This window comes from Condylostylus longicornis, unplaced genomic scaffold (genome assembly GCF_029603195.1).
Source record: "Condylostylus longicornis isolate FDR11 unplaced genomic scaffold, ASM2960319v2 ptg000241l, whole genome shotgun sequence".
NCBI classification, from domain to species: Eukaryota; Metazoa; Arthropoda; class Insecta; order Diptera; family Dolichopodidae; genus Condylostylus; species Condylostylus longicornis.
The window spans coordinates 59,590-79,452 of NW_026578208.1; positions in this window are offsets into that span (position 1 = coordinate 59,590).

Genomic DNA, 19,863 nt, shown 5'->3' on the forward strand with positions numbered 1-19,863 from the left:
CGTAAGTCGCACTATTAGAGGAGAATGCAAAATCCAAGATCTAGTGAGGTGGGTCAAGAAGATGCTTCTGGCGGGATTACGTACAAAGAATGTAACACAATACACTGGCAAAAGTCGTAAGACATCAAAATATTAATGCAAAACGGCAAGTAGGAAGGCCACCCAAAAGGTGGCATGAAAGATGGACATCAGTGTCTTAAGATGGCTGATTCTAGTTGAATACACGACTAAGGCCTAACATAAGAAGAAAAAGAAAATATTTTTAGCTCAAAACCTACTATTTCACTACCACAAAAAAAAGTATGCTAAATGTTTGAATTATTGACCTAGTTTATAATAATTGAGTAAGGTCGTATATTACTCCCTTGTAATGTAAATCGAGAGTACTTGGCAAGAATTTTAAATTTTTTTAATTTTCTACTAAAATACTGTTTCAGGTAAACAATTTTCAGGTAAATAACCTGAAAAATAAGCAATTGTAATAATTAGTTTTCCTCATTATAAAAAGCATGCACAGTATACCTTCTTCTCCACTTTGCAATTAAGAATCCAAAATACATTTTAAATTTATTCTTAAACTTGAGGAACTTTGCATTTCATTCCACAAAAAATTATTCCAAAAAAAAAAAATTTCATCTTTCTCAAGTCTATATCCTTCTTCTTTTTAACATTGATTAAAAGGAGGAAAGGAAAGAAAAATAAAAATCAAGGATTGTATAAAATTATTAACAGTTAGTTATTATTATTACCTTCAATCATATAAATCCTGTTTTTTATTTCATGAAACTAATCTGCATAAATTTGATTAAGAATTTTAAAAGAAGAAGGCAAAATAAAAATAATGAAAACTATCACCGCATGAATTTTCATTATAATAGGAATTTCTAATATTATAAGAAAATTGATATAGAGCGCGTTTAAAGGATAAAAAGAAAAATTAATAATAGAAAATAAAGGCAAAAATATAGTAGGAGGATGGGAGCAGGGAAGAGGAGAGAAGAGGAAGAAGAGGGAAATATTTCAAAAGAAATAAAATGGATAAACTTGTTGAATTTTAAAATTATTGTTTCTTATATAAGTAGATTACATATACAATTCCCATATATCCTGTGGAAGTTTAATTGTAAGTGAAAATTATGTAAACTTCTATATGCAACAAATATAATTTCTTCAGCTAGAATAGATTTTCATCTTGTAATATTACAGAATTTGTATATATTGTACGAACGATTAATAAGGATTTTATATTTATACAATGATAGAATAGAGTGATGATGCTGATTTGAAATACAAGAACAAGAAGCAAGAGGAATCAAAATGATTTTAATATAGATCAAGGATAATAATTTTTAAGAATAAATTTCAATACTGTTGAAATTGAAAATTCTATTATTTTGGTTTAATTTTTTTAAAATAAAATTTTTCAATTTTAAAATTAAAAAAATACGGAAATGAATTAAGGATATGAGGCGGGGGGGCGTAGATTTTCTAATTTTCCAATTACTCTTCAATTTGTTTTTGCTTTTTAATTTTATTCAAATTAACACAATATTTATTTTAAGAAAATTTCAAGAAATTTTAATATTGAAACTTTTTTAAAATTTCCTTGAAAATTACATTGAAAATTTTCGAAATCAAATGGCTATAGGGAAGCAAAAATCATGCATACATTAAAAATTTAAAATTAAAAATCTTGTTTTTCTTGTCTATATAAAATTTGGCTATATAAATTCAAAAAATATTTAAATTAATTAATGAAATCTTTTAAGTTTTACTTTTATTTTTTAAAAAGTTTTCAAAATTTTTTCAAAATTTCATGTAATAATTTTAAATTTGGATATTAAGGGAATATTAAAATTCTTTATAAAATATTGGGTATCAAAAGAAACTAATTGAATATTGAATAAATTAATTAAAAAATCTTAATAAACCCAGGATGGGCCATATTTCTCTAAAATTTGTAATTTTTCAATAGTATTTTCGAATTTGCAATTTATTCATTTTAAACCATCGCTTTAAATAAAATCATGGCATATTTTCTTAGGAAGTGATAACCATTCACTGTACAGCCATGTAACGTTTATCGACTGTATAAAATTGAATCCAAGTCTAAATAACTACGTAATTTAGCTATCCATATATTGAAAATTATTAAATTATTAAGTAAACACATTTTGGAAGAAAGCTAAATTCATAGATTTGAGAGTTAATTCATTAATCAGATCACTGCAGCCACCAAAATCTATTATGATGTCCAGCTAAACTAAGGTAATTTCATCAAACTAGTATTTCGTATAAAGCGAATGATATGCTGATGCCTCTTACCCAAAAAGTTGAAGAGGACGAAATGCACTTTACCCATTTACAGATATGACCTGTAACAGAAAGAAGGCAGTCGGAGCGCTGGAGAAGTCTTCCGGGGCTGCGGCAAGCCAAGAAGTTCCTGGGAGATTATGACCAGAAGCGATTTAAGAAAATTATATGGATGGGCAAGAACCAAGTGAGACTCCTCACCGGGATTTTGACGGGTCACTGCAGGCTTAGGGGACACCTTAGTTGGCTGGGCCTGGAAAATGAGGATACTTGCAGATTCTGTGGGGAGCATGGAGAGACCTCGGTGCACCTCTTGGGGCAGTGTGATGTTCTTGCTCGTAGGAGGGGGGAGGTGCTGGGGGGTTTTGCGCTAACGGTGGGGGAGTTACGGTCTTTTAGTCCTCACAAGTTGCTTGAGCTCATAAAGAGGGTGGGTCTCGAGCGTATGTTTTAGGGCATGCCCCGCACTCGGATGGGGGCGCACAATAGATTCTTATACGTGGTCGCGGTGCACTGTTGCCCCCGTTGTACAAATCTACAAATCTACATACCCCACGTCCCTCTCACAAACACACATAACATCTCTCGTGATAAAATCTGCAAAAATAGTCCACAACAAATTCCATTTTCATATGTAGAAGTAATGGAGTCAAAAGTGGCCTATTAGAACACCAGCCGTCGTCTGAATCGGCACCCTAAAAACACATGTTATTAAAATCAATTTATTAAAATTCAAGAATTTTAAATTTAAAGAAAACAAACCAAGATTTTAATTTTTGGCAAAAATGATTCATATTAAAAAAAAGAAATGACGAAATTTGAATAAGAATAAAAAAAGAAAATTTAAAACCGATTTCCAAGTTATTCAAGGATACTTTAAATAAGATTATAAAATTTACATAACGATTTCTTTAAACAAATAAAAACTGCAATAGATCGAATTTTTTTAATGATCTTTTTTTTTTGTTTTTTGATAAAAATGCATTAGGTCTTTGTGTAATATTAAAAGAGCATATGTTATGACTAATATAAAGTCCCTAATGATGAGAACTGAAAATAAATTATGAAAGCTGCTTTTAATTCCTTTAATAGTGGATATTTTAAAATTATGTGCTCATGAATTTCTCAGTGTCCAACATATTATCATCACTTATTAGAATTTCAATACACAATAATGTTTGATAATATAATTTGCAAGATTAAATTCCAAAATATTTTTAGGTTTAGGTTCTATATTTTTCCTCTGCAAGTCCTTCATTTATTGAATTATTGCATATCCATGTTGTAGAAGCTAAAAATACCAAGATTCATTGGAACATATTTACAAATATTATGCTATATTTCAAGATATCACTTACTTGAATCACACTTTTCACTCATAAATTCACTCAATTATTAAATTGTTGGAGCCAATCATTTATTTTAATCTTTCTGGATCAAGAATCAAACTAGAACCTTGTTAATTTTTTTTTCGAATTCACATCATATCTTGTTCAAGTGGGGAATTTTTTTTAAATATGTGTACATAATTCAATGCATAGAATTTATTGCTTTTAAACAAATGCAACTAATATTTTAGTAAATTACGGCCTTGTACTATAATCCTGCAGTAGACAACACAATGTTGGTTGTTTTTACCATTTAATTTTAAGAATATTTTCTTCAAAAAATTTTTTTATATTTCTTAATATCTTTATTAACATAATGTAGCTAGAGCTATTTGACGTAAGGGACAATGATTTTTGATAAAAATTTATTTTGAAAATATTTTTTCATATTTTTATATTGCATACCTTTAGGGATTAAACTATATGTGGTTTTTACATGAAAAGTAGATTATTTGAATTTAAAATTCATATTTTTTTTTTTCTATCAATAATCTATCTATCTATGTATTTATAATGTCTGGGGGTCTCGTCCAAAAATGATTATACTATAAGGGTAAGTAAATCTATAGTTCAATATTTTTATTTTTTCGGGTTACTCTTATAATAATGTGAGTATTACGTATGTGTGTATGATCATATGTTAAAAGAAATTGTTATTAAAATTTTAAAAGTTTTAGACAATTTTTTTAAGGTTAACAAGCATATTTACTTTTTATTTTGTTTGAAAAAGGTTTATGTACTCGTATATGCATGTAGTTATTATTATTTAACAAAGAAAAGGTTAAGCAAGAAGATTATTTTTGATTGAGGTAAAAGCCAAATACATTTGTACACGTTTATTTTTCTATTAAATTTTTCTTTTTTGTCGTAAACCTGACCGGAAAATTAAAATAAAGACGTTTGTATTTAAATTGTTTCCATATATGTGTATATAGGTGTGATTTTAAAATATTCTTTAAAAAAATATTAAAGACCACAAAAATTCTTTCGAATGCAAGATTAAAGTTCAAGAAATGAAATTTTAAAAGATAAATGAAATGTTTATTTTAAAGAATAATTTTGAGTAAATTTTTTGTCCTTTTCATTTGTCGTAATTTTTAATAAAAATTACGACAAATAAACTAGTAATAATCAGTCGAAACTTTAAATTGTTCAATAATTAAATGGGGTTAATCGAATTTTTTTCGCATATTTCTGATCCTTATTGTACATTTTGTAGATTTTTGGTATTAGAGTATCACTGCACCTCGACGCACTATGATAGTATCTTTTATAGTCCCCGACTAAATATGAAACTTGACGTTTACAGTATCAGAGATTTCAATATTATTAACAAACTCGAGTAGATTGCGAAGGCCAATCTCTTGAAGCACCTCTACTGCAAAGATGAAGCCAACCGGAGAGTTGTGAATCATATTAATTTAAAACATGTGCCTTGAATAAATTTTATGTTGAAAATTTCCTTTTTTTATCTGATGTACTCGTATGAATTAAATTTTAAGTAATTTTTATTAATATCGTGTGAGCTCATCATAATTTTCTTTCTTTTTTTTTTTTTACATAAATAAAACAATTTTATTCGCCTACTCAATTAAAAATTTCAATCAAAGTTTGAGTTTAATAATTTTATTTTTGATTTTGTACCACTTCCAATATAACAATTTTTTTCCTATCAAAAATTTTATATATATAGAATATTATTATAAAATATTTAACAAAATATAAAAATTAAAATAACAGAAATTCCTTTGATAACGAAATTCAATTTTAAAAGTTTATTAATACGTGACATAATACCGTTAATATTAATTATATTCTCTCACGAGAAGTACACACAATAATAGTTTGAATATTTTTTTATGTATTTGTTTTTATTCAAGAGTGGGTATACGCATAAGAGTATAAAATATTTTATGAAAATACTCTCAATTTCTATATATGTATATATATATATATCTAGTTCGACTACCGTATATGCCATATATTATTTTGTGAAAAGATAAAAGAGAAGATCATGGATTACAACCATTCCATATTGTATAGCTTATGCGACATTTAAGCATAATATTAAAATCTCTATATTGACTTCAGTAAAATATCACAACAGTAAAATATTTTCATTGATTCTGAGAATATTATTAAGAAATGAGAATTTTTCAAATTAAAAGCTTTTATGAAATTTCGAATAGTATGAGAAAAATGGGGAGAAATATGCTGGTACTCGTATATAGGCGGAGTTTGGAGAGTTTTGTGTTGAAATTGTTTTGGAGGGGAAAAATTTTTATTTCTTTTTTTTTTTGATTTTTTGTTTTTTTGCTGCTTTTACTCAAACACTTATTTGTTTTGTTTTCTTGTATTTTTGAAAAAATTTTACAAAATGGGAAAATTTTTTTTTCCTTTCTCAATGACGCATTTTCTTATCATCAGGATTTTATCCTTTTTTTTTTTTGCTATATTGCATTATTATTATTATTATTTTTTTTTTTTGTTTTTTATATTAAATTTATGACTTTGTGGCATTATTTGCCTAGGCTTTTCAAAAAAAAAAATACCAAATTATTTTCAATGAAAAATTACGAAAATTTTTTAGAGAAAGCATTAAAAAAAAAAAAAATTACCCAACAAAAAAAAAAGGAACCGTTTACAAGTAATGGAGTGTAAAATAAACTACTTGTGTTTCAAATGAAAATGAAAAACCGAAAAACCGAAAGAAAAAAAGAAAAAATTATGAAAATTTTTATTACGTCGTCCCTAAACTGGGCAATTTTTTTGTTATTATTAGCCAAAATATTTTATTTAATGATAAAAATAAAATTATTATTATTTTTTTCTTTTTGAGAGAGAATTACAAATTAAATATTTATTAAGTGCGATGTGTCGCAAATTTTTCATTTATTTTTAGTCATTTTTTTTTCCCCGTATATGAAGATAAAAAAAAAAAATATTAAATCATTTTATTGATAAAATCAAATTTGACATTTAATGTCAATAAATTAAATTATTTTTTTTTTTTTTTATTATTATAAATTTTTTTGCTCATTGTTTTTAATACAATAAATAGAATTGAATTGAAAATGAATTCAATTGAAAATATGGGATAGAGATGAAAAAGGTGCAGGGGGTATACGGACTTAGTGGTATATAGATAATAGTACAATTAATCATAATAAGTTCTGAATTGCGAATTTCATTTGTATGTGCTTGAGAAAAAAAATAATAATATTTATCTGTATTTACATTGAATGTCATTCTAGTTTCTATTGAATTTGAAAATAAGAAAATAAAATATTAATTTTAGTATTGAATATGATCGAACTTAATCCGAATTTAAACGTATACATACGTCATATAATTTTTTATTTTTATAGATTTGCATAATAAATTAAATGAAAACTAGAATTTCTTAATTTTCTTTGATAATCTAATAAAATAAATTTATTTTATGCGTGGGGTTTTAATTTGTATATTTTGTAATAATTAATTGCGATTGCTCTATTTTAGATATAATTAATATAATTATAGCTTATATGATTTGTGTTAAAGGTATATTATTGTTCTAAATTAGATTTAGTTAAAACATTATGTAAAATTTAAAGGTCCCTTAGCTATATTTATGATTAATATGATTAATTTCTAGACTCATGGTATATATTCTGTATTTACTCTGTCAATTGATTAAAATCAGAGTAATTTTAATTATTATAGTTTTGTTAACTAAATACACTTGTTTACGAATAATTTCTTTGGCTTACCTTACAAGTTCACAAAAAAAAAACTATTATTAATGCCTTTAAAATATTAAAATTTTAAAGAAGCATGAGCATATTGAGGTTATTGCATATTTTATTATTTTTCAAACAATAAAGTTCTGGATTATTTTATTCTATATTCTAAATATTGTAATGGAGAAGATTATTAAAGACTTAAACGTGTGCTTCAGATATTTAAACTGATATCATTTGCTTTTAGAATTAATAATTGAAATGAAGATTAAATGATGATTAGATAAGGAGAAAACTATAAATGAAAAACTTCTGTAAATTAGTTTAAAGAGAGTCCCGACTAGAAAGCGATAAGTCACTGGTTTAAGTTCAAATTGAGAAAACAAATTTTTTTGCCTCTTAATCCTTTCCTCCTCTTCTATATGAAGAAAATCCGCTTGCTCTGTATGAGCAAGAAAAAAAAGTTTCCCTTATTTATTTCCATGTAAATAAAATATTTTTTTTTTTTTAAATTTTAAGCCCAAAAATTGAAATTTTTATTAAAAAATTTTTAAAAAATAAATTATTTTTAAAAATTATTAAAATCAGAAGTTTAAAATCCTAATTATAATTATGGAAAAAAAAAACGGAAAACTTGCAATAGGGGAAATTATTTTCAAACAAATTTCAAGTTTAAAAATTTAAATTAGTTATTCGCTTATTTTAATTTTATGATAATTTTCGTGGTGAATTAATAAAATGCGATATGGTGAATTAACAATTTCGAAAACTGTAAAATAAAAGCTTAATTTAAACTTTCAACGAATAAAGGACATTTTCTTTGAAAATAGACGAAAAAGTCAAAAAAGTTTTGAAAATATTTTTTTTGTTAAAAAAGCTCTCTTATTAATTACGATAAGTTTTACGATAAGATGCTCATAACACCACACCACCTGCTTATTAAAGATGAAAAAAATTTTCTTGAACAAAGACCAAGCGATCAATTGAAAAATTAAACAATTTGCTAAAAAATTTCTTTTTGGTAGAAATCTAAGGACAAAAATATTTTGGCACATTTCTGTATATGCACTAGGGGGCAGATTGAATTAAAAGGATATGAAATTTTGAATATAAAATGTAGGTACATATTTTGTATTCGGGAAATTTAAAAGTTCATAAAGTTTTTATCTAAGACAAAATTTCCGCATGAAAATTATTTCTTCCTAATTTATACAAAAGAGTGAAAATAATTTTTTTTTTCAATACTCTAAGTAAAAGTGTAAAACCTGTGAAATATTGAAATGAAACATTAAAATGTGCAAGTTTGTGTAAGATTTTGGAAGAGTAAAGCTCTGAATGTACAAAAAACGTAACCGGCTATTTGAATGAGAGCATAGTTCGTTTATCTACCGATTGTTTTAATTTTAATAATCAATTTATAAGAGGACGGTTAGGGATTTCTTGGATTTTCGGTTGAATTGTGTATTACAGTCATTTATACTATGTGAAATAAAATATATTGTAATTAACAGGATATTTATGGTCAAATTGCAGAATATGGCGCAAATAATTTTAATACAAAATCCGTGCTTTATTCTACACATGGATTTAAATTTTTTTAGAGAAATTATTAAGACTTTAATCGGGATAATTTTTGGAATAAAGTTCATAAATTTCGAGAAATATTTTGTTCAAAAATTTTCAAAGAAAAAAAATTTTATCTGCCCCAGATTAAAACCATTCCAAATGTATTTTAAAATTAAATTTTTTAAATTCTTGAAATTTTTTAATAATATTAAGAAAAGAAACAATAAATTTAAGTTCCGCATAGGCAGACATTTTATGAACTGCTCCTTTTTATTACATTTTGTTAAGAATGTGATTGTAAATTGTAAAATATACAAAAACAAAAAACATTTCTACAAATTTATTGTAAAAAAAAAATCGCTTCTTGCTTGAACAACGACATGAAACAAATTTTATATCCTTAATTTGTTTAGTTGTATGCCAAAAAGCAAAAAAATAGCAAAAAAATGGTTTACACCTCTTTAATTTTAAACAAAATATGTAAAAATGTTCTTTACTCTTTTCCCTATACATTCTCAGTAAAATTAAGGTTTTTCAATAAACAAAAAAAAAGTTTTACTTGTTATTTTCAAGGACATTTTTCTTTTTCATATGCTACCACTTTAAAATTTTTCAGATCCTTATTTTTTTTTTTAACAATACCAAAATATTTCCATAAATAGTCAAAGTAGAGACACAATAAATTTTGCATTATAAATTTTTATGATTTCCCATTCCCCTTAATTCTTTCAGTTCCTGCATAGAGAAAAAATACCAAAAGCACAAAAAAAAAAAAACAAATAATAATTGGTGAAAATATTTAACAAGCATGTCAAAGTATCAAAGTGAAATGGGGATTCTTAAGGAATTGAAAAAGAAAAGGATTATGAGAATTTGAGAGAAGAAAAGGACCTATACAAAACGTGATAATGACATCAGTTTGTCGTTAAGTTGCATATACACCTTTGTCCATATTTGTTTTTTTTTTTTCGTTTTCTTAATTTGAAAATGATATTTTAAGTTGGAAAAATAAAAATAGAAAAAAAATTTATTTAAAAGGATGCAATTTTTCCTGTACAATGAATAAAAAAAAAAAATTTCTTAGAAGCAAAAAAAGTAATTTTTTGTTGTTATTTTTTGCTGTTTTTGTTTTCTTTTTTCTTATGTAAGTGGGTTAGTTATGAAAAAAAAAATAGAAAATTTAAGGAAGAATTTTTTGCATTGCGAAAAAGGATATGAAAGTTTTCAGGTTTTAAAATAAAAATTTAAGAGAAAAAATTGTTTATCTTTTTAAAAAAAAAATTGGAAAACATTGAAATTTTTTTTTGTGAAAAAATTTTTATTTAGAAGCTCGTAAGTCAGAAGCGGCAGCAGATAAAAGAAGACCACGTATGCCTACGTGATTCAAATGAAAAATGTTGGAATTTTAGTGTTTTATGTGAAAAATATTGGATTATTTACGTTTTCTGTAAACAATGTTGGATTTTTTACGTTTTATGTGAAAAATATTGGATTATTTACGTTTCTTACAAAAATATTAAATTATGAATTTTGAATTAAAAATATTTAGATTTTTACATTTTATATAAAAAATATTGAATTATTTACATTTTCTGTAAACAATGTTGGATTAATTATGATTTATGTAAACAATATTGGTTTTTTTCCTTTTTATTTAAAAAAATATTGGATTATTTATATTTTTTTTTTTTTTAAAAATTGAAGTTTTCACGTTTTAGTGTAAAAAATATTAGATTATTTACCTTTTCTGTAAATAATGTTGAATTATTTACGTTTCATATAAAAATATTAAATGTTTTGAATGAAAAATATTAAGATTGTTACGTTTTATGTAAACAATATAGGATGATTTCGTTTTCTGTAAACAATGTTGTATTGTTTACGTTTTATGTAAAAAATATTAGATTATTTACGTTTTGTAAAAAAAATATTAAATCTTGAATTTTGAATGAAAAGTATTGAGAAGTTTACGTTTTATGTAAACAATATTGAGTTATTTACGTTTTCTGTAAACAATATTTAATTGTTTACGTTCTATGTAAAAAAACATTGAATAATTTACGTTTCTTGCAAAAATATTAACTCTTGAATATTGAATGAAAAATATTAAAATTGTTACGTTTTATGTAAACAATATAGGATGATTTCGTTTTCCGTAAACAATGTTGGATTATTTACGTTCGATATAAAAAATATTAATTTTATTTGAATTTTGAATAAAAAATATTAAGCTTTTTATGTTTTAATTTTACATGATGGGCACATTTTGTAAAATATCGTAAAATTTCTTTCCAATTCCTAGAATCCTTGTTTACTTAATTGAAATATCGTTATATAGTTTTGTAATTATAGTAAAAAATTTTGAAATATAAAATGACGCCATTCATTTCAAAAATATTTATTGAACTTTTTTCTATAAAATTTTATTTTTAAATAAAGTTTTTAAAGAAGAGTTAGTGAGGAAAAACTTTTTAAAGGTTGATTACATGTTTTTATTAAAAATTTAATTTTTAAGAAATATTTTTCCTCTTTTGTGTAAAAATTTCCATGACCTCAATATAATATGGAATAAACAACAAAAATCTTTAAAATTTACTTGTCATAGAATATTTATAAATTTAGAAACCGATTTCATAAACGAGTATTCCATATAGAAATAGAAAAATTATTGAAGTCTTGAAACTTAAATTTTTATTGGAATTAATTTTGCACAGATCCTGTAACATTTATAGTACCTATACTAATTCATATGATTGTAGTATTGACGTTATGTTGCTATTTTTTCATCCTGTGATTTATAGAGAAAATTTCGATTCATTTTAAACTAGACAGCCCTGAATTTGGTTTTATATGAAATTATTTGAAAATTGCTAAAATTTCAAATTAATATGGGATCTTGAGGGTCTTGACTACAGTATGTCGGCACTGGAGTATGTTACAGTTTACAATATTAAAAAAATTTCATCTGATTTCTAATATTTCAAATTTTTTTTTTTTAGTATTTTGTAATTGATTCACTAATCAACGAATGAGATCCTTTTCTTTACGGCAATATTTACTTAAACAATTTGTATATGTGCATGTGGGTGTACACATGTGTGTAAAATCCAATTTCATTCTGTTTTATAACAACTATAACAATTTTTCCTTTTCTATTCAATCTCTCACCCACTTTTTTCTGCCTTTCTACCTTGAGGCATTGCCTATATTTGTCACAGAGGTAAAAATAAAAAATTTGTTTTTTTTTTTTTATTACTAAATGTGGTCTACTTTTAGGGGATTTTATTTTATTGTATTTAAATCAAATTTTTTCCTTTTGTTCAGTTATTTTTGCAAATGTCATCCAAAAAAAAAAAAACTAGGACATAAAATATAATTTTCTTTTGAATTTTTTGTATTTTTTCTTTGTATTTTTGTCATATTAAGCTGAAATATTTATGTATGTGTGTGTGTGTGTATTTGATGTTATATGTTAAATGTGGCAAATGATTTGATAAATGACTGTCAAGAATATTATTTAACATGTCGAATACCTTTTCATTTATATAGAGGTTTCTTTTTGGGTAATAATAATAATATGTAGGTGAAATTCAAATAGGCAAATTTAGAATTATAAAAGATAATAATAATAATGGTGTATAGTATATAAGGATAATAGAGAAAAGGAAAATATTCAGAGGAAACTAACATGTTGAATGAATATTAAAAAAGAAAATGGGGGACTTTTTTGCAATACGTAAAAATTTTCTGAGTTTTCTCTGCAGATTTTCTATTCTATTTTCTCATTAAATTTTCAAAATTTCTTTACTTCTGATTGTGAAAAAGCCCATAATATTTTGATAAGGATTATAATTTTTTTAGGTGAAATTATTTTTATTAAATTTTTAAATTTTTATACAAAATAAGCTTTGATTTTTTTTAAGGTGTTTAACAATTTTGATTTTATTAAATTTTATTTTTGGGAGTTAAATTTTAGCGAATTTTTAATATGTTGGTATAATTAAGGTCATGGAAAATATATTCGTGATTTTGTATCATTTATAGAATTACCATGTTCCATATATTCAACAAATTTTGTTTAACACATAGGCATTATGATATTTTTTTCTGATTTTTTTCTGAAATTGAGAAGTTTAACGTGTTTAATGACATAAATTAGGGTTAGAATGACGTTACTAAAATTTATTTTTAATAATATTTGGTGGGTATTACAAGCAGACAGATATCAACTGTTATATTTCAAGTATTGTACATTTAATTATTTAATAGTAAGAATTAAAGCACTACAATTAATTTAAGAAGCTTGTTCTACAGAAGAGAAGTTCTTGTTCTACAATACAACTTGTATAATATTAATAAAATCTAATGATAATATTAATATTGAAAACTGTTTTAAATTCCTGTTGCATCTTGATGAAAACCTACCTATGTAATTCATAAAACACAATATACTTGTCCTTTTAAAATTTCAGCATTATTTTAAAATAATATCAAAATTTTATTATGATATTTAAAATATTATTATAATAATTTTATAAAATTAATGCGAATTTAATTAATCGAATAAAATTTAATTGCAATTTCTATAATATAGTTATAATGATATCCTTGTAATCTGAAAATAAAATCTTTATTGAAAAATGAATTTAATTGAGCGTTTAATAAAATTATGAAATTGAAAAATTAATTTATTTTAAAATTTTAAAATTTTTAAAAAGAATTTTATAATTAAAATTCTCTATATTTGTGCTACGTAGTTAGTGTTGTGCCAGTATGAGGAAATAAAATTATTTATGAGGGCATTGAACTTCTGCTTCTCTATAATTATGACATAATTTCATATTTGAGTACTTTAAAGTGAAAAATTTTGTATAACAATGAATTTTCGCTTAAAATTTCAATACTCTTATTAATAGTTATAATTTGTAGGATTAAATTATTTGGATAATTTTTAAAGAAAACAAAATTTTTAGAATAATAATTTTTGCAGAGTGTTTAAATAACATTCCTGGAAATTTGAAGAATTTCAAATGCAAATTATTTTTACTATATGAATTATTTATCCCATAGTTCATTTTCCGGAATGCTCGTCTTGAAGTACTGGTCCGAAGAGCACAACAAACTAAAAATATTTAGTAAGTAATAAAAAAAAAGAAATAGACCTTCATACTTTAGTAGAAAAGCTCATTATACCACCTCGTTATAAGATATTTTCTAAAAATTTTAAAATACCGTTATTTGAGTGCTAACCGCTTAGAAATTTAATAGGATCATAATTAAATTTTCATTTCAATTAAAATATTATTTTTTTCCTCTGCCCTTGAAACAAAAAATTAATATTTTCACAATATTTTTTCTAAATAATTCCCCCAACTCCTTTTTTACAATAACAAAAAATTATATAAATTTTTTTAACTATTTTTTGCCCCATTGAAAGTCCTACCCGGTCAAGGACAATTCAATAAAATGTGATAGATGGTAATTATAAGCCCACTTAAAATTTCATTTTTCTTTTCATTTTAAAAAAAATTTTCTCAATGAAAAATTTTAAATAAACTATTTATTGTCTTCTTTTTTTTTTTTTTTGTTATTTGTTTTTCATTGTTTTCCATTAAAATTATTAAAATATCCTAACAATAAATTTAAAGGATGAGAAAATAATCGATAAAATGCAGAAAAATCTTATTTTTGTTTGTTTTCAAAACTAAAAGAAAATTTTTTGTAATTAAAATTAATTTCTAATTTGTCAATGACGTCAATAAGAATTTTTCATTTGAATTTGTTTCCTTAAATAATTATGTATGTATGTGTATAATAAGTGTAATTTAAAAAATTACCAAATTGCAGAGCTCATATGCAAACAATAGATAAACGACCTTAAGAAATTCGATGAAATTATTTCTTTATTATAATGCGATTTTCGATGGGAGAAAAAGCGAAGAAAATTAAAAGAGAAAAACCTAGATTCCTTTCAATTTTCATATACTTAACCTCAATAGTTTTTGGTGGATTGTATATGACTGTATATATTTATCCTTTCTTCTATATATAGTAAAGCGGATGCAATAATAGCATTGCTTAATCTATTGAATGTAAAGTAATTCTATTTTATTTTGGTAGAACAAAATGTATACGCATATAGATACACAAATTTTACCTGTGAAATCGAAATATACACATGTGTGTATGGAGTATGTTCAGTTAGGAAATCCTATTTTTCATTTTCATTATCTTTCAATTCCTTTATCCTTGTAAAAGATCCATTGTTATTCATTCAACCTCTATAACAATAGATGAATAATAATATTGCATAAAATAAAACCATACTCGTATATACAAAGTTATATTGAAAATTTTAATATTTGGATTAAAAAGTTTTTGTTGGGAAAAAAAAAAAAAGTAAAAACAAATTAAATGCAATTGATAAACATACAGGATACTTGAATATTTTTATTATAATATTTTGAAAGCTTAAATATTTGTTAGACTGTAGACTATTGAAGAGAGATATAGGTAAAGAAATTATTTCCCCCTCCGACTACCGCAGCCAGCCATGACTTATTGTAGCCCACCCACCCTCTATGTATATCCCGCTTATAGTTCTCTAGTTCCAAGCAAATATACCTGAATACAGAGAAAGTCCCATACAAGCCATCTGTTCCTTATGACGGCCAGAACAGGGCCGTCATAAGGTGTGTCGATCATAAGGTACAGACACTGTATGTGTCTGTATTTAAAACTGTTATATCTATTTTAACAAAATATTATAGCCATTAGAAAATTTAATATGTTCTATTTCATAGAATCTTTGAATACAGTAGCGTATTTAAAATAAAATTTTAAAATATTATTCAAAATCTCGTAAATTATCACGCAATGCTACCAGTATTATGTTAAATTTTTACAAATACACACATTTGCAATTAAATTTTCTGAAATATAAAATCAAATTAATCATTCATAATTTATATAATAATCCAAATCAAAAAAATTGCAATTTATTACACTTCCTACACAAAATCACTTCAAGATTTCTATCACCATTATACATACACACAATAATTTAATAATTACAATATTTCAACTGATATCAATCTTACAATCGTATATACACGTATAATTAATATTAATATATTATAATAATAATTATCATTGTAAAATAAAATAAAATATAATTAATCATAATTAAATTCACAAATAAAAATGTTTATAAACAAAACACCATGATGACACCATTATTAATTATTTTATTATTAAGGTGTTGGCCAGTAATAGTACTGTTGGTGTATGACAATTTCATACTTTTTAGTTCAAATCAAAGCCAATTCTACGGCTAGGGTTAAATTTAAATTCTGTATTTGTAATAGCTAGATCGTTTTCTTTAATCATTTGTGAATTGTGTTGAAATTTAAAAAATTTTTTTAATTTAATTTATTATTAAGCATTTTTGGACAAATGCGCCTGAAAGTTGCTTCGAACAATGTGATGTTAGAGCAATTTAAATTGTGTATTTAGAATAATAATTATCATTCAAGCTTAATTTTAAATTCAATATGGGAACACGAAGTCAGTATAGAAATATCATGCTTAATTGAAAATCCAAAAATGTATTTAAAGATTTTGAAAAGATTCCTTTAAAAATGTTCTATACTTCTTCCAGTTTAGACAGAATACGTCTCTCTAGAGTCTAAATTAAGAGAAAAGATAGATGAATTAAGTAATACACTTAAGAGAATGAACATTTCACATGTCATATACGAAATTTTAGAATTGGGAGAAATCTCGTTTAGAAAAAAATATTTTTTTTTTAAATATTTAAATACGTGAGTAATTTTTATATTGTCTATTCTAAATAATATTATACGACAAACGTAAGAATCTGGTAATATTAGAAAATTTTTAACAAATTTTTAACAAATTTTCTAATATTACCAGATTCTTACTGCTCGTATTTTCTATTATATGATAAAACGCATTACAAGGTACGATATTTTTGTAATAGAAGTATGTTGATCGTCAATAATACCGAAATTTTCCTTATATAACCATTTCTTCTATGGTATAGTTGACGATTTCTAACAACTAAAATTAATTCTCTTCTTAACATAGTTCCGAATACATAAAACTCAGTGTATATGAATAAGTAGCAAATTAATTTTCGAAATCAGTAGGATATTGTTTATATTGTCATTATTTTACGATATTAGTCAAATATTTTACGGTATCTAAGTGAATATTACGAATAACGTCAATATCCTATGAAATCTAAAATAATTTTTCTTTATTGTATACGAGTTTAACTTTCAAACTGCGTATATCTATTATACGCATTATTTTGTATAACATGTATGGAGAAAAAAATTATGTGTTATAAACAAATTTTGTTTTTTTATGTGAATAAAATTTAAAAGTCAAAACAAACTCTAAAATCGTAGGTGGTTTATTTTTTTTTTTCGATAGTTCTTTGTAAACAAAACCATCATTATTTTGTTGGTCTAACATATATTTTGTTGTATACAGGTACGTCTATATGTCGCATATATTTTATTTTCAAAAGTATATATACAAACTGTTATATTATAGTATTTTCTAATTGAATAACATTATAAAAAAAATTATTTTGTAAAATAAATTAGGTATTAAGAAAAGCGTAAAAAAAGAGAGTTAAATACAAAAGACAAAAATGCATGAGATTGGGTAAACAAAAACCTAACTTTTAAAATTATAAATTACATATAGGGGTATCGAATATACTAATATACCAGTATATTACCAGTATACCTCAAAATAGAGTATAGTTTGCTTGAATTTACGTAGTGTATAACAAGAATAATTACTTCCACCATTGTAATTTCAATAGAATTTCACTATTTAAATATTTAAAATAATTTTCTACGCTTTTTTTTCATTTACCTACAATATATTGTAAAGGTAAATTTTGTGTCATATAGAGTTATAATAGAAAATAATCATGCAAAGACGTCATACATGTAAAAACAAAAAAAAAAAATTTTTTTGTTTTTTAAAAATAAAAATCCCTCATTTATAAAAAATAAATAAATGAACGCTCTAAATGCTTATTAAAACGTAATATCCTTTTAATAAAATATTCTTATATAATCATTATAGAGACACATACGTATGCATAATATGTACACAGGGTGATTTAGAAAGGTATACAACAATATTTGAGAACTTAAATTAAAGCTTACAAAGTTCTGTAAAAAAAAAATTCTCAAAGTTTCAAAAAATTTCATCCGGAATTATCGGGTAAGAAAAAATTATAAAAATGAATAAAGTTGGGTCAAACCAAATGGTTTGTATTGTAGCACTTTTCCCTTCAACAAGTGAAAATATTGCTTTAAAAAACAATCCACGTATACCCACTGAACTAATAAAACTACTTTCATGCATATATGAAACTATTTCTAGTATTGCATATATTTAGGATGAACTATTTATGCAATCGTTCATATAAAGCAAAAATTAAAGAGGAGTTGATAAAATTCTCGATTTTAATGGTTAATTGTGTGAGTTCATAAAAATAATTATATTTTTTAATGACATAGAATTTACCGTTAGCTTTTTGTTTTTATAGAAATTTGAAAAAGCTTGTGGTTTCGGATATATAAGGTGTCAAAATTTCAAATTTTACAAATTTCAAGAGGCTATAACTTGAGACGGAGTGGAGATGGAAAAAAAATTTCTTCTAACGAAATGAACTATTTGTTAATGTCTAAAAGCCCGCAAAAATTTCAAGCTTCTACAGGCTGGGGTCTACAAGATCCCAGGAAAAGTGACTTTAGATAACGGTAAATTTGAACGGCCATTTTGTTTTTCTAAAGTTTAACTATAGTATACTGCGCTAGGGGAAATAAGCCACTGCTTTTCTGCGTTTACAACATTTGAAAAATGCTTATGGTTTCATTGCAACAAATAGTTAAAAAAGGCCATTTTTAGGGTTTTGGGGGGGGGGGTATAACTTCTAAATGGGGGGAGATAGGTAAAAATTTTGTTCTACGGAAATAAGTTTTTAGTAAAGATTTATGTACGTATTAAATTTCAGCTTTCTATCTTCAAGGGTGTAGAAGTTTTGTAAACAGACACACGGACAGACAAACGGATAGACGAACGGACAGAGTGAAACTAATAAGCATATTTTTTTAAAAAAAATTTTGGAAAAGTGCTAAAAAAGCGGAAAAATTTGATTGTACCTAAAGTTCAAATGTTTGTAATTCCGAAAGTACGTAAAATACAAAATCAAGTAACATGTTGATTTTAAGCCCTTTACTAGGTCTTTTAAAAACTGTTTGTGTGAGGTCTCTTTCTTCTTCGAAACGGAATTTATAAACAAAGTAAACTTTAAAAAGCAAAAATTTCGTGAAAATTCGTGAAAATCTCTGTAACTCGAAAACTTTTGCGATATAGCTTCTAGTCCTGAACAAAAGGTTTACCCATTTTCGACCCTTGAACAAAATTGGTATATATTATTGTACACCTGCATGAATCACTCTGTATATTTATACCTGCATATATTAACATACAATTTGACATAATAATATTATGAACCCGATATAACGTTATTATTATTATTTGAAAATTTTCAATTCATATCTTGCTCACATATTATTGTTATACAAAAATGTGTAATATTTATGTATAAAAGTAAAATTTTTCTCCTACAGAATTTGTTTCCTGTTCATTAAATTCGAAACAAAAAAAAAACAAATATTATATTGTTATATTTCTATCACAAACAATTTAACAAATCATTAAACAATTATTAATTCACCGTTAATAAAATTTTCTATTTTTAATATTATATAAAATAATCACAATAACCAGACTATTGGAAAAATTTTCAAATATATATA